General features: G+C 42.8%; 1 protein-coding gene across 1 annotated transcript in view; it reads right to left on the minus strand.

The window, feature by feature from the left end:
• LOC122814201 (threonylcarbamoyladenosine tRNA methylthiotransferase-like) overlaps positions 1–20,577 on the minus strand; it is a 2,095,726-nt gene that overhangs the window by 725,050 nt on the left and 1,350,099 nt on the right. The gene's annotated exons all lie outside the window — the stretch shown is intronic.

Genomic DNA, 20,577 nt, shown 5'->3' on the forward strand with positions numbered 1-20,577 from the left:
GATGTGCAGTTTGTCTTCCTGGCAAAAAGGACTGACATCTCAGGAAACAGCTCTCCACTACTACAGAATGTGGGGTTTCGGCTGAATAACCCCTCGTGGGTTTTCCACCATAGGTTATAATTACAAGAAAGACAAGAATTAAAGTAATTTAACAACTATACAGAATTATCAAATTAAGCAGATAATGGGTGTAGTGGGCTTTTTTTTCATATTAAGATATCCTATAATCAGATGTAGTGACAACATGTTTGCAAAAAGAATAAAAATACATTTCCTTTCAAACTGTTCAGTTTTCTTACGTGGTACCATGGAATGAGAAATGACAACACCTGCTCAATAAAAAAATGATATCTTGTGTGTGATAAACTATTTGGCTATCAGTATCGTGCACAAGACAAGAACAAGTATGACGTTGGGAAGAGTGGTTGACATAACAGTTAAAGGCTTTACCTCACAGATACATGGTACATAGTTTGATTCTGACTTGTAAATATTGGTTTGTCATGTAATCGTCTGCAGACTGACAGCCTAGTATTTGCCTATGAGCCGATGTGGTAGGAACAATATCAGCACAGCACATAAAAGATTAAAGAAAAAAATAAAACAATAACATCAAATGGGATTCACACCAGAATTCTAAAGGAACTACAAGCAGAAACAGTAAAAATGCATACATCTTTTTCTCCCCTTTGGAATCTGATCTAGCCATCAGTTGCTCAATATCATCCCATCTGTATATATATTTTTCCAAGTAAATTATGGGAAGATGGGGGAGGGGGTTCATCAAACACTGGGTAAACAATCAGAATTCCATTCTACAAGAGTAGAAGCAGGAAGCAGCTGGATTTGTGTGTGTGTGTGTGTGTGTGTATGTAATATACACAACACAACCCATATTACAGTAAGAAATGCACATTGATTCTCAGCATAACAAATTGTCTACTATGTATGCTTGCAAGCTAGAGGAAGGATGCTCAGGAGATTTCAATTAACTCACAAATGATATAAAAAAAGATAAAAGCACCATATATAATATATGAAATATAAAAAATGCATCAAAATAGGGGGTCTGTGTTTGGTCAATGAATTAACATTACTTTGAATTGTGAACACTGAATGCTACACACTGACATTTACTTTTATTGAACAGGCAAATCTTCGAAAAGAAATACATCTAATGGCTATAGTTAGCCAACATAAATGAACTGCAACCTACTACTTACTTTCCGGTAATGTAGCTATAACAGAATCTGCCCCTTCCCCAATTTAGTGTGACCTCGGAGTTCATATATATAATTAGTGGGAGTGTGTGGGTGCATTCCCCCCACAACAGAAGAATATGGTGAACACCGGACAATACTTATGAGGGGGTTTTGCCCCCCACCACCCTACATATTATATATACCAAGGTTGCACTAAATTGGGAAAAGGGCAGGTTCGGTTATAACCATGTTACAGGAAAGTAAGTAGTAGGTCATGGTTCATTTATGTTGGCAAACTATGGCCAGTCAATGAATTTCTTTTTGAACATTTGCCTGTTCAGTAAAAGTAGAGTTCAATGTGCAACATTCAATGTTCAGCCATTTGATATAATATTAATTTGATGACTGAACATAGACCTTCAAAACAGCCAGCACTTCAAGTTAAAACTAATCAATGAGGGAGGCTTCTTATTGTCCCAGATATGATGTGAACCACATAACAACATGCTGCAAGCAATTTCATAATGACAAATACAGCTTAGGTATCATGCTACCCAAAACACGATACAGCCCCATATACAACAGCTAGTTTTTAATAAGGTTTTTAACGTCCAAATACTTTTACTTTGTCAGAGTTTACAGAAAAAATCGCAGTGACAAAGAAAGCAAAGTACCTCTAGATATGTACAGTGAAAGATGGCAGCAATCACTCCCACAAAGATCATACTGCACAAAGCAAATAACTAATGTCTGAACTATTCCAGCAACACTGTTCTGATATCTTGACATTTTTCCAATACTAGTGATAACACTTGCACTCCAATAAAATAATGTCATAAACCTTCAGGCCATTATTCATCCTTATAAGGCAGTGATGACATGTTCTGTTTTCATTAAAATACAATGACAATGAACCAGAATTCTACCAGAGTAGAAGGAATCAAATTAAGTCAAAATATATGCTTTAGATTATGGGGAATGTAAATTCTGAAGTGTAAGATTTATTTAACTGGGCTTTCAAGGAAAAATGTCTACAAATAAATAAAGCAGTAATGTGGCTGTGTTTGCAGCTAATATATTTGCTGTTCTGTAGAAAGAAGAGTATGTAGGTTCTCAAAAATGCTGGTGCCCTGCCAGACTCCTGGGCAGTACACAAAACTCTGGCAGATGTTTAAAGCTCAGTGCTTTTATTAAGATGGTATCCTTTTTATGACTCTATAAATTTCAAGGGACAGCTCTCTAAAACCCTAGCTAATCTATAAACCAAGAGTGCATCTGCAGGGATTAATTAAAGGATTATAACATCACAGTTAGTGTAATGTCTCACAGGTTAAAACAACTAACTTTTAGTAACATTTGGGAAAATACTTTGTAGTACAGCAGTTATGCAAACAATAAATGTTTTCCCTATTTCCACACCACTTACATGAAAACATTTATTTTCACCAGCTGCCTCATGAGGAAAAAGAATGATTTGTGACAAAACTTGCTGAAGCGGACAAACTTTGCTAAAATTACTAAATGTTAATTTAAAAATCTGCTAATTTTGAAATTGTTAACATCTTCCAATATCCCCAAAGAATGAATTAATGCAGGCTAATGCTGTTTGACACTATTCACCACTGCATCCTACTGGAGATATTTCCAGGTCAGAATTGGTGAAAGAAAATCAGGCAAGTCAGCTGACATTTGCATATTCAGAAAACCACAATGCACATTTATGTAAATAACAAACCACACAGTGGATAAGTACGAAGTACAGGTGCAAATGACCCAAAAAGTAACATCAACAAAGGTATCATTTTTTATCAGACCACATGTATAGAATACAACTTTTCTGTAAATTAATCTGGTGGAGGCCATGTACCACATCCATTCCCATCAAAGATGGTTACAAAGTGAGACTGTCCAACACTGGTTCTGTGAGGCAAACATGCCCTACACAGAGTGGAACAAATATAGAGCATTATGATTGAGTTGCAGATCATAACTTGCTTATTATGTGTTTGACACATGGATGCCAAGAAATTCATCTCAACAGCAAAGCTCAAGAGGTAAATCTTGGCATCCATATTGAGAACACGTAATTTTAAGTTATGATCACAGATCCAATTGGCATTCTTTGTAGTGCATTGAGATTTGTCTGCTCCATGTACTACTAGCTACAGAAACATTTAAAAAAACAAAAAGGGACGTGCTGTGCTGGCATTGAAGGCCAGTAATTCCACTGGGAACGGCTTTAGTTATTCCCTGTGTAGTGGAAGCAGCTGGTTCCCAAATATTATTCTGAGTGCAACATAAACCGCAGACAGAAATGGAACTGAAATGATCTCAATTCACATTCTGCTGCTATTATTTATGCTGAAATATCATAGGTTCATAGGTTCATACTAGGCTATCTGCCCTAGGGCATTTATAAGCCTAGCCAGAATGTGTTTGGCTTTCACCACCCATTTTCAATTTATTTTGCTATGCCCTTTTTCGAGGTTAGTATACTGTGCCTCTGTCTAACAGTGACACAGAAGTGATACCCGGGGTAAACCTACGATCTCCCATCCACTCATCAAGATTCCTCTTGAAGAGAGTCAATGAGGGACTCTGCCTAACCTGGACTGGGATTTTATTCCAGAGTGAAGGGAGCCTCTGGGTTATGAATCTGTCCCTCCAGCATGTCCTATTTATTTCAGTGCTGAGGTTCAAGTCTCTCGAGCGCGTAGCTCGATGGGATTTGGATTTTCTGAGGTGCAGCATGTCCATGGCTTTATACGTCAGGCACAGATCGCCTCTGAGCAGGCGGTATGCCACTGAGTAGAGCTGGAATTTCTTTAACCGGGCAGCATATGGCATCTGTTTGAACCCTTTGATCCTCTTGGTGAGGTACTTTTGGGGTCTTTCCAGTTGCTGCAGGTGTCTGGTAAGGTACATCCCAAAAGGGGCATTGTACTCAATTATGGGCCTGATGAGGGATGAGTAAAGAGGCACGATGACCTCCCCTGATCTAGATGTGAATCCCTTCATGATTAGGTGGGCTATATAAAATGTTTTTCTAACCACTTTGGCCACGTGGTTGTCAAATGAGAGATTGCTATCAACTTGGGTCCCCAGGTCCCTAATTACTTCTTCCGTACTTAATGGATTACCACCTATGTGGTAATTTGTGGGCACTTTGTTTTTGCCAAAGGGGATGACTATACACTTTTTGGCGTTTAGCTTGAGGCCATGGCTCTGGCACCAGTTGTCTGTTTCTATGAGGCCCTTTTGGAGGATGCTTGTGTCGGCTGGAGAGTCGATTATGGTGCCCAGTTTGCAGTCATCTGCGAACTTTGTCAGCCACAGTCCTTCCGTGTTGGCCTGTACCTCCGAGAAATATATACCGAACAAGGGAGGTCCCAGGACTGAGCCTTGTGGGACACCACTTGTAACTGGTTTGGAGTCTGACATGGCTCCAGCAATTCTAACCATGTGGGTTCTGTCCTTGAGCCAGTTTGCAATCCATCTAGTGACATAGGGGTTTATATTTAAGCTGGTGAGCTTATCTATAATGCCGAGTGGGGTATTGTATCGAAGGCTTTTGCGAGGTCCAGGTAGGCTGTGTGGACCACCTTCCCCTCGTCAATGACCTTGGTGACTGTTTCAAAGAAATCAACCAGGTTTAAGAGGCAGGATCTGCCCTTAACAAAGCCGAACTGGGTAGGATCCAGTGTTTGTAGGTCCCCAATATCTTTATTTATGAGGTCCCATGATGATCCTTTCCATAGCTTTGCAGACCAAGCTAGTCAGGCTTATGGGGCGATAGTTTCCAGGATCCGTTGAGGCACCACCTTTATGGAGAGGGACCACTGTTGCTGTACGCCACTCTTTGGGCACATATCCTGTAGTAAGGCTGAGATTGAACAGTAGTTTTATGTTTGGGTTTAGCTCTTCTTGGAGTTCATGTAGGACGCAGCCCGGGACACCATCTGGTCCCATTGATGCTGTGTTTTTTGCTTTGGAGAGGGCAGCTCTGACCTGAGCATCTGAGATGTCAGGGGGGCAGCACTCTGCTGGGATAGATATTTGCCGTTTTGGTGGGGAGAAGTTTGCGCTGAACCTGTCAGATAGGATGTTGGCAATGTCTGTGGGTTCGGTGTATTTTTTGTCATTTTGGACTAATTCTGAGCATATCTGGGAATTACCACCCAGGTTCCTAACATAACTAAAGAAAGCCTTGTGATTATCCTTAGTGTCCTGTGCAATTTGTCTCTCGAAGCTGGCCTTAGACAATTTTATGTGTGCCCGTAGTTTTTTGCTAATACTGATCAGTGATGCCTTCCCTTTTTGAGATTTTGCTCTATCATTTAGTAGCTTCCTCCTTCTATTATATAGTTTGTTTATGGCTGGGGTCCACCAGACAGGACGTCTGCCTTTGGAGGATTGGGTCTTGGTTTTATTTGGGATCGCATGGTCCATGCATTCCTGAAGGTGTTCATAGAATACGTTTATAAAGGATTCTGCAGTCTGGGCCGTATTTTCCACAGGCCCGGGGACTTTGAAGGATTCCACCTCAGTTTTGAGGAGTGTGAAATTTGCTTTAGAGAAGTTTTTCACTGTGGTTTTCTGGGCAGGGGGTGGGGTTGGGATGTGAATATCCAGTGAGATTAGTTTATGGTCTGATCTTACCAGTGAGTGATACACTTCTGGTCTGGAGCATAGAGTCCCCATGTTGGTGATGATCAGGTCCAGTATGCTTTCCCCTCTTGTGGGAGTTGTAACAAGTTGTTCCATAGCATTTGAGTTTATAAATTCTAGGAACCTTTGGGCTAGGGTGTTGGAGCTAGAGTAATGCTCCCAGTCTATGTTTGGGTAGCTGAAGTCGCCCAATATAATGGTGTTTGGAGAGACCTTCATATTTTCCAGTGTTCTCAGGAAGGCCGAGTGGGGTTCCTGGGTTTGGGAGGGTGGTCTGTAGCAGGCTATAAACTGGAAGGCAGTTTTACCCACTGTTAGTTGCACATGGATAGTCTCTGATGCTTCGTGCTTTGCCACCAACCTGGAGGTGTGGGTATCTTTGATGAATATCGATACTCCCCCCTCCTTTTGTGGTTCGGTCCAAGTTTTGGGGCCGAAAAGCATGGTATGAGGTATAACCTGGTAGTGCTGGGATGCTCTCGGGAGCCCTGAACCAGGTTTCTGTTACTGCACAGATATCGATGTTCTCCATGCTAAGGAGAGTTTCGAGTGCGTGCATCTTGAGGTTTAGACTTCTGGCGTTGAGTAGCATTACTCTTAGTTTCTTATCCCTTGTGATACCTATGGAGGTGGGTTTGTCTTTTGAGCCTTGCCTAAAAAAGGCACTATGGGGGTAGCAAGAGCCTTTGCCAATATCCGAAAGACCAGGAGTGACAGGTGCAAGCCGTCCCTAGCAAAACATCGTGGCTTGTCGAGCATATCATCCCAAGCTGACAGGCATTGGATCCCCTTTGAATGACACCAGTACTTAAGCCAATTGTTGAAATTGATCATTTTGTCTTCATATTGTGGCATCATTCTTGGTGAGGGTAAGATGCTACTCAAGGTAAACACCCTGGTTCAGTGCTACAACAGCACCAGACAAGATTTTAACACCATAGGAGGTGCATAACAATTAAGCACCCTTCTAATCGTTGTTAAGGTTGGGTTTCAGGCCATAGTAGTGTTGTGTCAAGATGTCATTAGGCCAATATTTGAGAGTAATAACAGTGTTTCATGCATTACAAGAATGTTACTCAGTATGGTACCAACTGGGCTGATGGTCAGTGAATGGGTTACCAGATACAGAAAACACAGGTGACTCTCTCTCTATAATTTCTGGGGCAGTGAGGTCTCTGAATGGACTAAACACAGACGCAAATAAAAAAAGGATGGAAAAACAACTGAAGTTATAGAAGATTACTGTTACTTAATAAATGTTCAAAAGACGCCAACAAACCCTTGCTTTGAAACTAGTCAAACTGTATCCTACAAGTTGTTCCTAAAGTGTTTTTGATGAAGCAATGCATTATTTTTTAAGCAGTCAAGCTTCCCCCATTTCACCAGAAGATGTTCTTATACTGTTACTATCACACTGATGCATTGTAAACTGATGCAGATTTGACAGTTACCTGTTCCAAGTCACCTCTGTACTGGTCTCAGTGAAGCCATATAGTGGGATAAAGGACCACCATACCGAGTCTAGCCATCAGCATACAGCATAACACTACCATGAGGCTCAAGTGTCAGCATCATAATCTGTATAAAAAGAAGGTAATGTACTTACCATAACGTTCCATGTGAGTTGTTCACCTCGCGTTCATTCTTTACTGATGGGTTCGGAGCCGATCCCTTGGCTCCGATACGGCCAACTGCAAAGCTTGAGGTCTTCAAATAACTTGAGGCCAAGTCCCTATCCCATGGAATTACCTCAGATCTTGTTTGCTGTGTATAACAATACCATGTGTCATTCTTTCACTCCCAAGAGAAAGGAATAGAAGAATTGAGTAACCAGGAAGGATCCAGCATCTCAGTCATCTATCAGCCCAGGAGGGGTAGGAGGGAGGGATGTAAGAATGAAGGCGAGATGAACAACTCGCATGGAACGTTACGGTAAGTACATAACTTCTTTATGTGAAGTTGTTCAATCTCTCCATTCATTCTTTACTGATGGGTAGCTTCTGAAGCACCATCAACCTCGGGTGGCTCACGGGAGTATATTTCTCAGGACTGTGGAAGCAAAGAAGGCCCTGTCAACTTTGTAATGAGTGATAAAGGTATGAGGTTTTGACCAAGTGGCTGCTGCACAAATGTTATCAATGGGAAGCCTGGCAGAAAAAGCAGATGATGTAGAAACTGCTCTGGTTGAATGAGCTTTAATCTTGTGTTGCAAAGGCATATTAGCATCTGAATAGGCAAATGTGATACTATCAGATAACCAACTAGACAGGGTTGTTTTAGCCACTGGTCTATCCTTCCTGGAGTCCGAGAATGAAACAAAAAGTTGGTCTGATTTCCTGAAATCTTTTGTTCTAGCCAAATAAAATCGGAGCTGTCTGTGAACATCAAGTTTGTGCAGCAATTGTTTGAATGGTTGGGGAAGAAGACTGGCAAATCAATAATCTGGTTGAGAGTGGTTTCAGTGCAAACTCTGGGCAAAAATGAGAGGTTTGTTCTAAGTGAAATTCTGTCAGCAAAGAATATCAAATATGGAGGCTTGGTGGATAAAGCCTGAAGCTCTGACACTCTGTGAGCAGAAGTAATAGCTACTAGAAAGATGGTCTTCCATGATAAAATTTTGAGGTCACAAGAGGAAGCTGTTCAAATGGCAGAAGAATTATACGTGAGAGCATAAAATTTAGATTCCATGGAGAATAGAGAGATTTTACAGGTGGTCTAATATGAAAAGTCCCTTTGAGAAAGGCTTTGGATAACTTGTGAGACATGATATTCAACCCTTCAAATCCAAGATGAAAATTAGAAATAGCAGTTAATTGAACACGAACTGTTGCTGCTGTAGCTCCTTTGTTAAAAATAATAGTTAAGAACTCTAAGATGGAGGCAAAAGGGCTTGGTAAGGATCAATATTATTTTTAGAGGCCCATATAGAAATTTTTTTCATTTGCTAAGATATAGCTTTGTAGTAGAAGATTTATGAGAAGATAAAAGGATCTGTTTTGTCTCATTGGAGAGGTTATGGAACCTGGCCATGATGGGAACTGCAGCAGCCAAGCTGTCAGCTTCAGGGACTGCAGAGAGGGATGAAGATCCCCCGACAAATGTGTTAGAAGGTCTGGAACTGGGTCCAGAATCCAAGGATCCTCCAAAAGATGAAGTCAAAGGAAGGGGAACCAAATCAGACGAGGCCAATGAGGGGCTATTAGAATGATGGTCCTTCCCCGGGTTTTTGCTTTCTGTAGAACCTTAGGTATCAACGGGATTGGTGGAAATGCATAAAGGAGACCCGGACGCAAATCATGTACGAGTGCGTCCCTTGGGGCTTCTCCCGGAGGGAGAATCAGGGCAAAGTAGCTTCTGCATTTCGTGCTCATGTGACTGGCAAAAAGGTTGCAGCAAGGCTGGCCCCACCTGCGGAAAATCCTGTCCGCTATTTCTTTCTTGTGGGACCACTCCTGGGGCAACAAGACAGCCTTGCTGAGCTTGTCTGCTATCACGTTGGATTTCCCCAGGATGTGCATTGCCAATAGAAAGCGCTGGGTAGAAACAGCCCACTGCCAAACTCTGAGAGCCTCGCGACAAAGGGGGTAAAGACCTGGTTCCTCCTTGTTTGTTCAAATAAAAGACCACTGACATGTTGTCTGTCTGAATAGCAATCATACCCAGGGGAAAAGAGTCCTGAAAGGACTGCAATGCCAAAAGTACTGCTCTTATCTCTAGGACACTGATATGCAGATGTGTCTCTTGGCCAGCCCATGTGCCTTGGGCTGTCTTTCCCTGCAAATGCCCCCCCACCCTATCACGGAAGCGTTCATGGTCACTGTGGCCGCCCGAGGGGGTAGCACAAATGTGCGCCCTATTGTGACATGAAGTGAGGTCAACCAACACTGAAGGTCCTTTTTGCAGGAATTGGTTATCATTATAGTGTGAGACATGGGAAGCTCTTGGTAAGACCATTGAGTGAACAGCCGCCATTGCAATATCCGCATGTGCATATGAGCTAGTGGTATGGCTTGAATTGCTGCTGCCATCATGCCTAATAATTTCAAAACTTCTGATGCTGCTGCTCTGTCATTTGACATCAGAACATTGACATGCTGATGAAGAAGAAAAACTCTTTATATTGGGAGCCTTAGTGCGGTGATAATGGTGTCCAACTCTGCTCTGATAAAAATGACATGCTGCGATGGCGACAAGGCAGATTTTTCTGAGTTGATTGTAATGCCCAGATGATTGCAGAGTGACAGAGTGGACTCCCTGGCCTAGTATAGACTGAAGTGTGACTATCCGGAACTTCTCTTTCTTTACGTATTGGTTCAGTCTGCTGAGGTCCAATATGGGTCTCCAGTCTCCCATCTTTTTTGGAACCAAAAAGAATCTTGGGTAAGTTCTGGAGCCTGTCTGGTCTGCTGGGACTGGTTGGATAACTCTTTGTTAGCAACGTCTGGACCACTATTGTTGTCTGTTCCCTGTAAGTGGGTGGAACGTCCGGGATTTTTCTTATGAGTAGAGGGGGTGTGGCGAATGGGATGAAGTATCCTCTGAAAATTATACTTTGTACCCAGCTGTCTTTTGTAATTTTGAGCCAGGCGTCTGGATACAAAGATAAGCGACCCCCGACTGCCTCCAGAGCAGGACAGTCGGGCCTCCTTTCAGGAGCACTGGTAGGGCTTCCCAGAGAAGTGATCTCTGTCACCCTGGTGTTGCAGACCCCCATTGCCACGATGGCGGCGTCTTCCATTATTGCCCCCTCCTCTGCCTCTGGAGGGAGTTTCACCATGTGTGTCCTGAAAGGGTCCTTGGGCTTTTCGGAACCACATTTTTCCTTCCCTTTGACCTTTAGGGTAGGGTCAGGTAGGAGTGGAAAAATGGACCCCGACGGCAGACACAGTCTTTCCTTCCTGTTCACATCTGGTTAAGGTTTCCTTCACTTTAGGCCCGAAAAGGGACGAGCCATCAAAGGGAGTGTTCACGAAGGATGACTTGAAGGGCTCCACAAAGGAACACAAGTGCATCCAGGAATGTCTCCTAAGAGCAACTCCTGTACCTGCTGCCCTACTCATTCCATCAGCTGCATAATAGATGAGGCGCATGGAGGAGTTGACAATAGAATTGAGGGTAGGAAGCTGGGCAGCAACTTTGTCAGACACTCCTGCAGCTTGTGTACCCTGAAAAGTATCTCCAAGCTCCTTAAGGAGATCTTTTTGCATCCTGGTAAAATGGGTCAAATAGTTGAGCGAACAAAGAGCAAAGGTTGCTGAACTAAACATGCACTTCCCATATGTATCCATAATCCTGGAGTCTCTGTCAGGAGGATGGATAGACGAGGCAGTCTCAGACATTTACTTTTTGGTGGCTGCCGCCACCACCATGGTATCAACAGGAACACGTTTTGTTAAAAATGTTTTTTCAAGGGGGGCAGAAATGAATTTATTAGGCCTCCTAGGGACAGGCTCCATAGTATCCAGAGACTCCCACACCCTTTGTGGGACCAGATGCATCAGCTCATCGAAGGGCGGAGATACCCAAGAGGTGAAGGGCTGAGATCCTCAGTAGGGCTTTTGGACTGCCAGTCACCCCTCTGTCTAAGGATTTCACGTATCTCAGTGAATGAGATATCCTCAAAGGGGGACCATGGGGACCCTTCTGACTCATCTAAGTCAGTATCTGATGTTAGAGACTCCTGTGGGGAGTCCAAATGTTTCCTTTTACACAATCTCTTCCTGGGAACCTCATCAGTGGGAGCTTCTGGTGAGGTCTCGGAAGAGCGGGGGCCACCCAATGGGGCTTCCTGAGGCTCAGGGTCTCTAAGCTTGGTCAGGATGTGCAAGGCAGAAGCAGACACAGGCACTTTAGGAGAGGAGGAAGGCAGCCCTGAGGTCAAGGATGTCTTAGGAGACATGACTCTCCTCATGACATCGAAAGCACCTCTGCTCCGATGTGAGGGAGCCAACAGATCCGAAGAAACCATTGAACCCCGGGACAGTGGGCTCCGAGCCCGAGGTAGGAGCTGAGCTCATCTGAGCCGAGGCCCCAAGAGGCAGAGTCAGAACTGACAAGTCCTCCCCGGACTCAACCAGAGAGTGTTGGCTCCTAGAGTCCTCGATCGGCAGCAAGGACGTCAGAGTGCACAAAGCTGAAGACACTGGAGCAGGCATCGGCTCCGAGGGCTCCACTAACATCAGGTCTGAATCCTCCGGCTCCGAAGGACCAGCATGGCTCGGAGGAGGAATAGTTTAAGCTGGTGCAAGGGTCTTCGGCTCCGAAGCCATTTGGGTCTAAGCTAATAACATTTTTGTCAAGGATAGTGCCAATAACAGCTTCTGCAACACACAATCCACATCCACATCTGACAGGCTGATAGAGGATCGAGTGGAGCATACCGAAGGTGGTACCGATTGAAGAAGTGGACTCCAGTCGCTTCGGATACCGGTTCCAAGACTGGGGACTGGCTCCAAAAGGTACAGACTGTCGGCTCCGATGGCAGTGGAGCTGAAGCCTTAGACTTTTTAGATTTTTTTGAGTCCGAAGTCTTGGAAGACTTGCTGGTTCCAGTTTTGTCACTCAAAGCTTCCTGAAACGACTATTTCAACAACCCTCTGTCAGTCAATTTTCTCTTCCTTTCCTGTAAAACCCTAGAGGAGAAGGAATGACATACAGCACAGCTGTCTTGTAAATGTAGAGCTCCTAGACAGTATACACAATTAACGTGGCTGTCTGTTACATACATCTTTTGGCCACACTTTGGGCATTTTTCAAACCCAGACTTGGGGTGCTTGTCTTGGTTAGCCATTTGAGAAAAATTACAGTCACACAATACAAATTTGGCAGTAATTAACTACAAGAAGCCTTAAAAAAAATCAGGCTAAGTCACACACAGCAGAAATGCAAAGGTCTATATATATATATATATATATATATATATATATATATAGATATATATATATGTGTGTGTGTGTGTGACAGTAAAAGCCTTTAATGTCACCACAACTGTCTAACACACAATATAAGCAGACTATGCAAAAAAGGAAAGATAGCTGCTAAGAAAACACACTAAGTATCCTATGAAATATCCAATCCAGACAAATTACTGTTAATACAAAGAAAGTACAGTTGTGCACACTTACCATAAATGTAGATGTTCGAGTGTATTCACTGTTGCAGTCATTACGTTTGGGTACTCTGCTGGCAGGTTGCCCTCAGTCGGCCTGATTAACAAAGTCTTGGGTCCTGCGTCAGTTGCTGTCCCTTCTTCCATGACGTCAGGGATATAAAACATGCAGCCGACACCATTACATCAGTTTTTCTTGCCCCAGATGTCAGGTGCCCACGCAAATGGGGAGCCAAATATTTAAGTAATTAAAAACACAAAAATATATATCTCCAAACTAAAGCAAATACATCAAAAAGGCTTTTAAGCATAGTAAAGGAAAGTATAAGTATAGAAAGAGAAAAAACAGGGGGTTGGAGGGAGAGTAACCAGGACTGCAACAGTGAATACACTCGAACATCTACATTTATGGTAAGTATACACAACTGTACTATGTTGTTCGTGTTTCACTGTTGCAGTCATTACATTTGGGTAGATTCCCAAAGCTATGGTTGGGAGGATGGATTTATACAGCATTAGGACCAGCTATAAGGCCTTATACAGCATTAGGATCAGCTGTAAGGACCTGCAGGACAGCAGTGGCAAAGCCAGCTCTAGATTTAGAGAAGAGAGGTAAATGGTAATGTTTGGTGAATGCATGAACTGAGCTCCAGGTAGCAGCTTTTAGAATGTCTCTGGTAGGAACACCTCTGAGAAACGCTGCAGAAGTAGATGCAGCCCTAGTGGAATGAGATCTGATACCCTGGGGGATAGTTTTACCATGGCGCATATAGTAGAAATTAATACAATGGCTTATCCATTTGGAAATAGTCTGCTTTGACATAGCCTTTCCCTCTGCCCCTGCAGCAAATGCCACCAGTAGTTGATCAGATTTTCTTAGAGATTTTGTTCTGTTTAAGTAAAATCTAAGCTGTCTGTGTACATCCAATGAATGTAGAATCTGCTCCCCCTTGTTCTGTGGATTGGGAAAGAAAGTTGGCAAATTAATGGTTTGATTAAGAAACACACTGGATACCACCTTAGGCATGAAGGATGGATTGGTCCAGAGAGACACCCTGTCCACATGAAAAATAATGAAAGGCTCCACTGCCATAACAGCCTGTAATTTGGAAATCCTTCTAGCTGAAGTGACTGCTAAAAGGAAAGCTGTTTTCCAAGAGAGAAATTTTAAGCCTGCAGTAGCAGCTGGCTTGAAAGGAGGAAGAGTAAGTTTTTCCAGTACAAAGTTGAGGTCCCAGACAGGGGTTGGAGCTCTCCTGGGTGGTCTTAAGTTTTTGGCCTCTCTGAGATACTGCTTTAGCAGAGGATGAGAGAAGAGGGGAGGCTCTATGTTGTAATGAGCTGAAATGGCTGAGGCATGGATTTTTATGGAAGAAAAGGGCAGGTCCTTGTGAAGCATCTTAGTTAAATATTGTAAAATCTGAGGAATATTGGGCACTGCTGTGCTTATCCCTTGTGATTGATTCCAGGCACAGAATCTTTTCCATTTGTCAGCATAAGTTTTTCTAGTACTAGGCCTTCTTGCCTCCAAAATGACATCCATCACAGGTTTGCGGAGGGATGCTAAGTGTGAATTTAGGTGATTAGCCACGCTGCAAGATTCAAAGTTTGGAGCCGAGTGTGCAGAATTTGGTTGTTCTGCTGAGATAGTACGAAAGGTGTCTGAGAGGTGTGACACATTGCACAGGAGTGGGTACCAGTGTTGGCGAGGCCAGTCTGGAGCAATCAAAATCATTTTTGGTTTCTCCTGTTTGACTTTTAGTAGAACTTTGGAGAGCAGAGGCAGGGGGGGGGGGAGCATAGACTGATAGGTTTTTCCAGCTGAATGATAGAGCACCCACTTTCCACACTTTTTTGTGATGAGTTCTTGTGCAGAATTTGTCCAATTGGTAGTTCTGGGGTGAGGCAAAAAGATCTATGACTGGACTCCCCCATTTGCGTGTCAACATGTTGAAAATCCGTGGTTCCAGTTTCCATTCGTGTGGGTCCATGAGATTTCTGCTTAGTTTGTCTGCCAGAGTACTCAGCTTTCCTGGCAGGAATTGAGCTTGTAGCTGTATTTGACAGCTCAAGGCCGTGTTCCACAGTGCCATGGCTAGTCTGCAAAGGGGGTAGGAGTGTGTACCCCCTTGCTTGTTTATGTACCACATAACTGTGGTATTGTCTGTCTTTATCAGTAATTGTCCTGGATGAAGGTAGTCCTTGAAGGCTGTCAGTGCATTCTGTACAGCTAGCATCACTTTTTGATTGATAAGAAGGTGCATTTGATTTGGGCTCCATTTGCCCTGAATGCACTTCCCTGCCAGATGAGCCCCCCCAAGCACAGTCTGATGAGTCTGTAGTTAGAGTTTGGGCGGCAGAGGGTGGAGTGAATGGCAGTCCCTTGTTTTGGTGGCAGGCCTCTGCCCACCATAGGAACTCTAGTTGCAGGCAAGGTATGATAGGAATCATTGTTTCCAGGCTGTGACGCTGTTGACTCCATAAACTTTTTAAGTACCACTGAAGTTTCCTCATATGTAGTCTTGCATATGGAATTAGAAGAATGCAGGAGGCCATGAACCTCAAGGCTTGCAGAATTTGTCTTACAGATAGCAGGGTTTTTGTGGGCCACCTGGTTGAAGTAAGTTACCAAATGAATTTGCTTTTCTGGCATAAGGTAAGCCATCTGGGCAGTTGTATTCAAGCTTGCACCCAGGAATGTAATTTTTTGAGAGGGTACCAGTTGTGATTTCTTTTCATTTATTGTGTACCCTAGACAAGTTAGAACCCTTTTTACAAACGCCAGATGTTTTAGAAGAATGTCTCTGCTTTCTGCCTGAATTAGACAATCGTCCAGATATGGATATATTTGAATATTTCTTTGTCTGCAAAATGCAATTACTGGAGCCAGGCACTTTGTGAAGACCCTGGGCACAGTAGATGAGCCAAAGGGCAGTGCAGAGAACTGGTAATGCAAGTAGCCTCCTTTGAAGTGGAGGTATCTTCTGCAAGATTCCCTGATTGGGATATGCAGGTAAGCCTCTTTTAAGTCTAGAGTTACCAACCAAGCATCTTTGCCTAGCATAGGAAGTAACTGTTGAAGAGTCAGCATCTTGAATTTTGGATGTCCAGAAATGTGTTTAGAGTAGATAAGTCCAGAATTGGATGCCATGATTTGTCTTTTCTGAGTACCAGGAAAAATCCTGAATAGAAACCTTGTCCCTTTTCCTCTTCTGGTACCGGTTGAATAGCCCCCATGTTCATGAGGGACATTACTTGTTTCTGGGCCTCTGCCCACTGATTTGGGGGCAGGTCTGGCCATCCATTTGGGTTTGGCAATGTGTGGAAATGAAATCTGTATCCCTGGGATACTATATTTAAAACCCATTTGTCCTGGGTTATAAGTTGCCAGTTTCTTGCATGAAGTGCCAGTTTCCCCCACAAAGGGGCGGCCAAAAGGTAAGTGCTTCATAAGTGTAAAGGGAAATCATTGAGACTGCTTACTATAGGGAGGCGCCTTCTTGTTCCCAGATTTGGAGGAGGAGGCACCCCATTGTTTTGTTCTAAAAGTCCCTTGTGACTGAAACCTGGAGCCTTTGGAATGTCTGGGTTTGATTTGAGTGGCTCTCGAAGGAACTGGAAAGGACCACTTCTTAGTAGGCCAGTGCCTACTACATCTTGGAGGTTGCACTTGTAAGAAATCTTTCACAGTTTGCATAGATTTAGCTTTATCTTTCATCTTTTTTAAAACTTCTTCAGTCTTATTACCAAAGAGATGGTCCTGTTGTAAAGGAGCATCCAACAATTTTGCTTTAACATGATGAGGCAAAGTTTGCTCTTTGAGCCAAGCATGCCTTCTTAGCACAGACCCAGTTACAGCAGCCCTGCAAGAGGCCTCCAAAGAATCAAAACCTCATTGCAAAGTATGTTTTCCAACTTGTTCAGCTGAATGCAATAAATCCTGTAAATTTTTATTTTCCACATAGTCAGAAATTAACATCATTTTCTGTTTAAGCAGTCCCATGATATGCTGTTGATATTTAAGCATATAAAATTGAAAGTTTAAAGCCCTGATTGCCAAGGTTGCAGAAGTGTAAACCTTCTTACCCCATCTATCCAGCACCCTGGAATCTCTATCAAAAGGGGTAGTATTTTTAGCACTAGAGGCCTTAATGCCCTTGGGACCCAGAGAAATGGTTTCAGGATCTGCAATATGATTTTTGAAAAAGAATTTGTGGGAGTCAGGAACCCTATAGTATCTGTCTGGCTTACAAGGAGGCGGAAGCAGAGAATCAGGAGCCATACTAGATTCTGTAAAACATCATCAACCATGTCTAGAACAGGAGGTATAGCCATAGGCCTATGCTGAGGAAGAAGAAGAAAATCCCTAAGTCTCTCTTTAAATTCAGAGAAATCCTGACTTTCCCAGTGGAAATTTTCCCTTAAAGTAGGTAAAGTTTCCCCAAAAGAAAAATCCTCAGGGGGAGAAGCAGAAGGAATGGAATCTTCTGCATCAGAGTCCCCATAAGTTTGTATAGACAAACCTGTTCATTAGAAGCGTCAGAAGAAATAGAATCCTGTTCAGAAGATTCATAATCAATGACTTGTCTAGGTCTCTTAGAAGGGGTGGGTTGGCTACCCCTGATCAGAGTAATTAAATCTTCAGCCATCTTGATCTGTTTTTTAGGCATAGGGGCCTGCACATGCGGCCCAGGCACTGTTTTTTTAGACAGAGATTTTGATTTTGGCCTTAGTTTTGAAGATGGCGTCGGTCTAATATACAAATCTGTAGGCCTGAAAACACCCTCAGAAGCCGGTGGCTGCACAGCGGCTCCGGACCCATCTAAGGTAGAGACATCCACGGGTTCCATAACTGAAGCATCTCGCCGCATACCGGACTCTGAATGGGTTTCAGTACAGGCCTGCGAATAAGAAGTAGCGGGTATCAGGGGCTGCGAAAGCACCTCACTGAGTACCGGCGAACTGGCGACTGGTATAGGAGAAGTGTTGTCGTCAGTTTTGGACCTCGACAGCCTCTATCATTTTCTTTGCGTTTTTTAGATATTCCGGTAGTCGGATTGCTAACCGATGACATTTCTGGATAATTAAATCGTGAGCCAAAATATTTAGAAGCAAAAATATACCGACGCTTAATAGTGCGTTGATTAAATTTAGCACAAAACCGACAGCAAGGTATATTGTGGTCAGGGCCTAGACAAGGAATACAGTACAAATGAAAATCCCTATGAGGTATTTGCTTCCCACAAGTAATGCAATTATTAACTTTTACTGACATCGGTAAGGAGCAAGAAAAAGTTTCCCCAAAGGCATACTTGGCTTTTTAGTTGAAGACTTCGGTTCTGAAACTCGAAAACGAAAATTTCAGGAGTCTGCCGACCGGCACTTGCAAACTGCTTCTGCTTCGGGCACCGCGCAGCAAGAAAGACTGATGTAATGGCGTCAGCTGCATGTTTTATAACCCTGACGACCTGACGTCATGGAAGGGACAGCAACCGACGCAGGACCCAAGACATGGTTAATCAGGCCAACTGAGGGCAACCTGCCAGCAGATTACCCAAATGTAATGACTGCAACAGTGAAACACGAAGAACATCTGTAACAGTAATTAAAACTTTAAGCCTTTCCTAAAACAACTGAAGGCTAAACACACTAAAGAGAAAAAACTCTACACTAAATAATTTTTATATCAAAAAATGTAACAACAGTTACTGACTAAGCACACACTAATAACTAGCAAAAACTTTAAAACTAGGCCTAAAACAAGAGGCCACTTTAATACTTTATAACACTCTAAGGAAAGGGACTAAAATGCAGAAATACACACTATAAAGCTGTAAGAGCTTTGTAAACTAAGTATACCAACTATCTAAATATCAGAATAAAGAAAGAGAAAAATCAGTTTACTGGCCCAAGCTAATTCAGAACCTCCAATCTATTGCAGAGGCAAACTAGATCTGAGGCAATTCCAGGTGCATCATGGGATAGGGACTTGGCCTCGAGCTATTTGAAGACCTCAAGCTTTGCAATTGGCCGTATCGGAACCAAGGGATCGGCTCCGAACCCATCAGTAAAGAATGAACGGCGAGATTGAACAACTTCACATACTTACTTTATAACCATCATCTCCAACTATGTCATGCAAACTTTCCGAAGGAAATGTTTTGTATTAAAGATGAAAACAGCTGTTCTAAGCTTTATGGAAGACAAACCCAATACAGTCAGAATGCAAAGAAACAATGGTAGATTGTTAGAAGTCCACTAAACAGTCAAAGAAAAGGAATATACTTAGTGGTGCACCTGGCTGATGGTTCACAGACTAATTTAAAGAATACTGTCTATTCAGTAATGTAGAGAATTAGTCTTTAAACCATCAGCCAAGTATGGACATACATAAAAGACTTATTCCAGGTAAAATATCATGCAACAAATAAACTACATGACTTTGAAAAGTTTAATTCATCATGAAGCTAACCTGAATTATCTCTGATGAAGATGCATCACAAACTGAAAAGAATGCATCCAAAACTCTGGAAACAAATTCCATTATCTTGATGATTCAGCAAAATGGTGCAACTAAAATTTACAGCATGAAAAACCATGTACAAATTAACAGTACAGTCTCAAGTCTTTCAAAATGATGAAAGCACCCTTTTCATGGGAAACAATACAGTTCTGGAAAATGATCCTTGAAGTACAGAATGAGGACAGAGATTTCTATAAACATCCTTCAGTCTTTGTAATACAGGACTACAAATCTCTTCAATGTATACTTGAGGACAGCCTAGCAAACTGGGAAGGATCTCATGGGAGTACAAAGTGAGCCATGCCATAAGAGGAAAAAAAAAGTTATGTACTCACCATAACGTTTCATGTTGGCAGTCCATCTCACCCTTCATTTTTACATATGGGCCGATTTTCAAGCTCGAAGACTTCTGGTTGGCTCGTGGCTAAGCAGGTATCCCATGGTGCACCAGTGCAATCCCCAGATCTTGTTTGCTACTCACTAGCGATAGAAAGAAACCCTTAACCAACAAACCAATACTAAAGGGTCGCCAACCAAGAAATTTATAATATTACCTCCAGATAATCCAGGATGGGGGCAGGAGGGAGGGTTGGTAAAAATGAAGGGTGAGATGGACTACCGACATGGAACATTATAGTGAGTACATAACTTCTTTATGTTAGGTAGTCCAATCTCACCTTCATTTTTACATATGGGATAGCGTCCTTAGCGCCTTATTCTTGGGTGGCTCATTGGAAGATACTCCTGAGCACCGTGGAGCCAAAGGATGCTCTACCCCTAGAAGCCAAATCCAACTTATAATGAGTAATGAATGTGTGAGGGGTATCCCACGTAGCTGCTGCACAGATATGATCAATTGTTACCCTGGCTTGGAAGGCTGCAGAGGTAGACAGAGACGTGGTACAGTGAGCCTTGATCCTGTGGGGTAAGGGTCTGCCCTCCGAGCTGTAGATGAAAGCTATGCAACTCGAAATCCAGTTAGACAATGTCACCTTAGAAACTGGTAAACCCAATCTGGAATCAGAAAAGGAAACAAACAACTGGTCTGAGTTCCGAAATTCTTTGGTCTGTTGCAA

The sequence above is a fragment of the Protopterus annectens genome, chromosome 10.part0 (assembly GCF_019279795.1).
Source record: "Protopterus annectens isolate FY-2018-M chromosome 10.part0, PAN1.0, whole genome shotgun sequence".
NCBI classification, from domain to species: Eukaryota; Metazoa; Chordata; order Ceratodontiformes; family Protopteridae; genus Protopterus; species Protopterus annectens.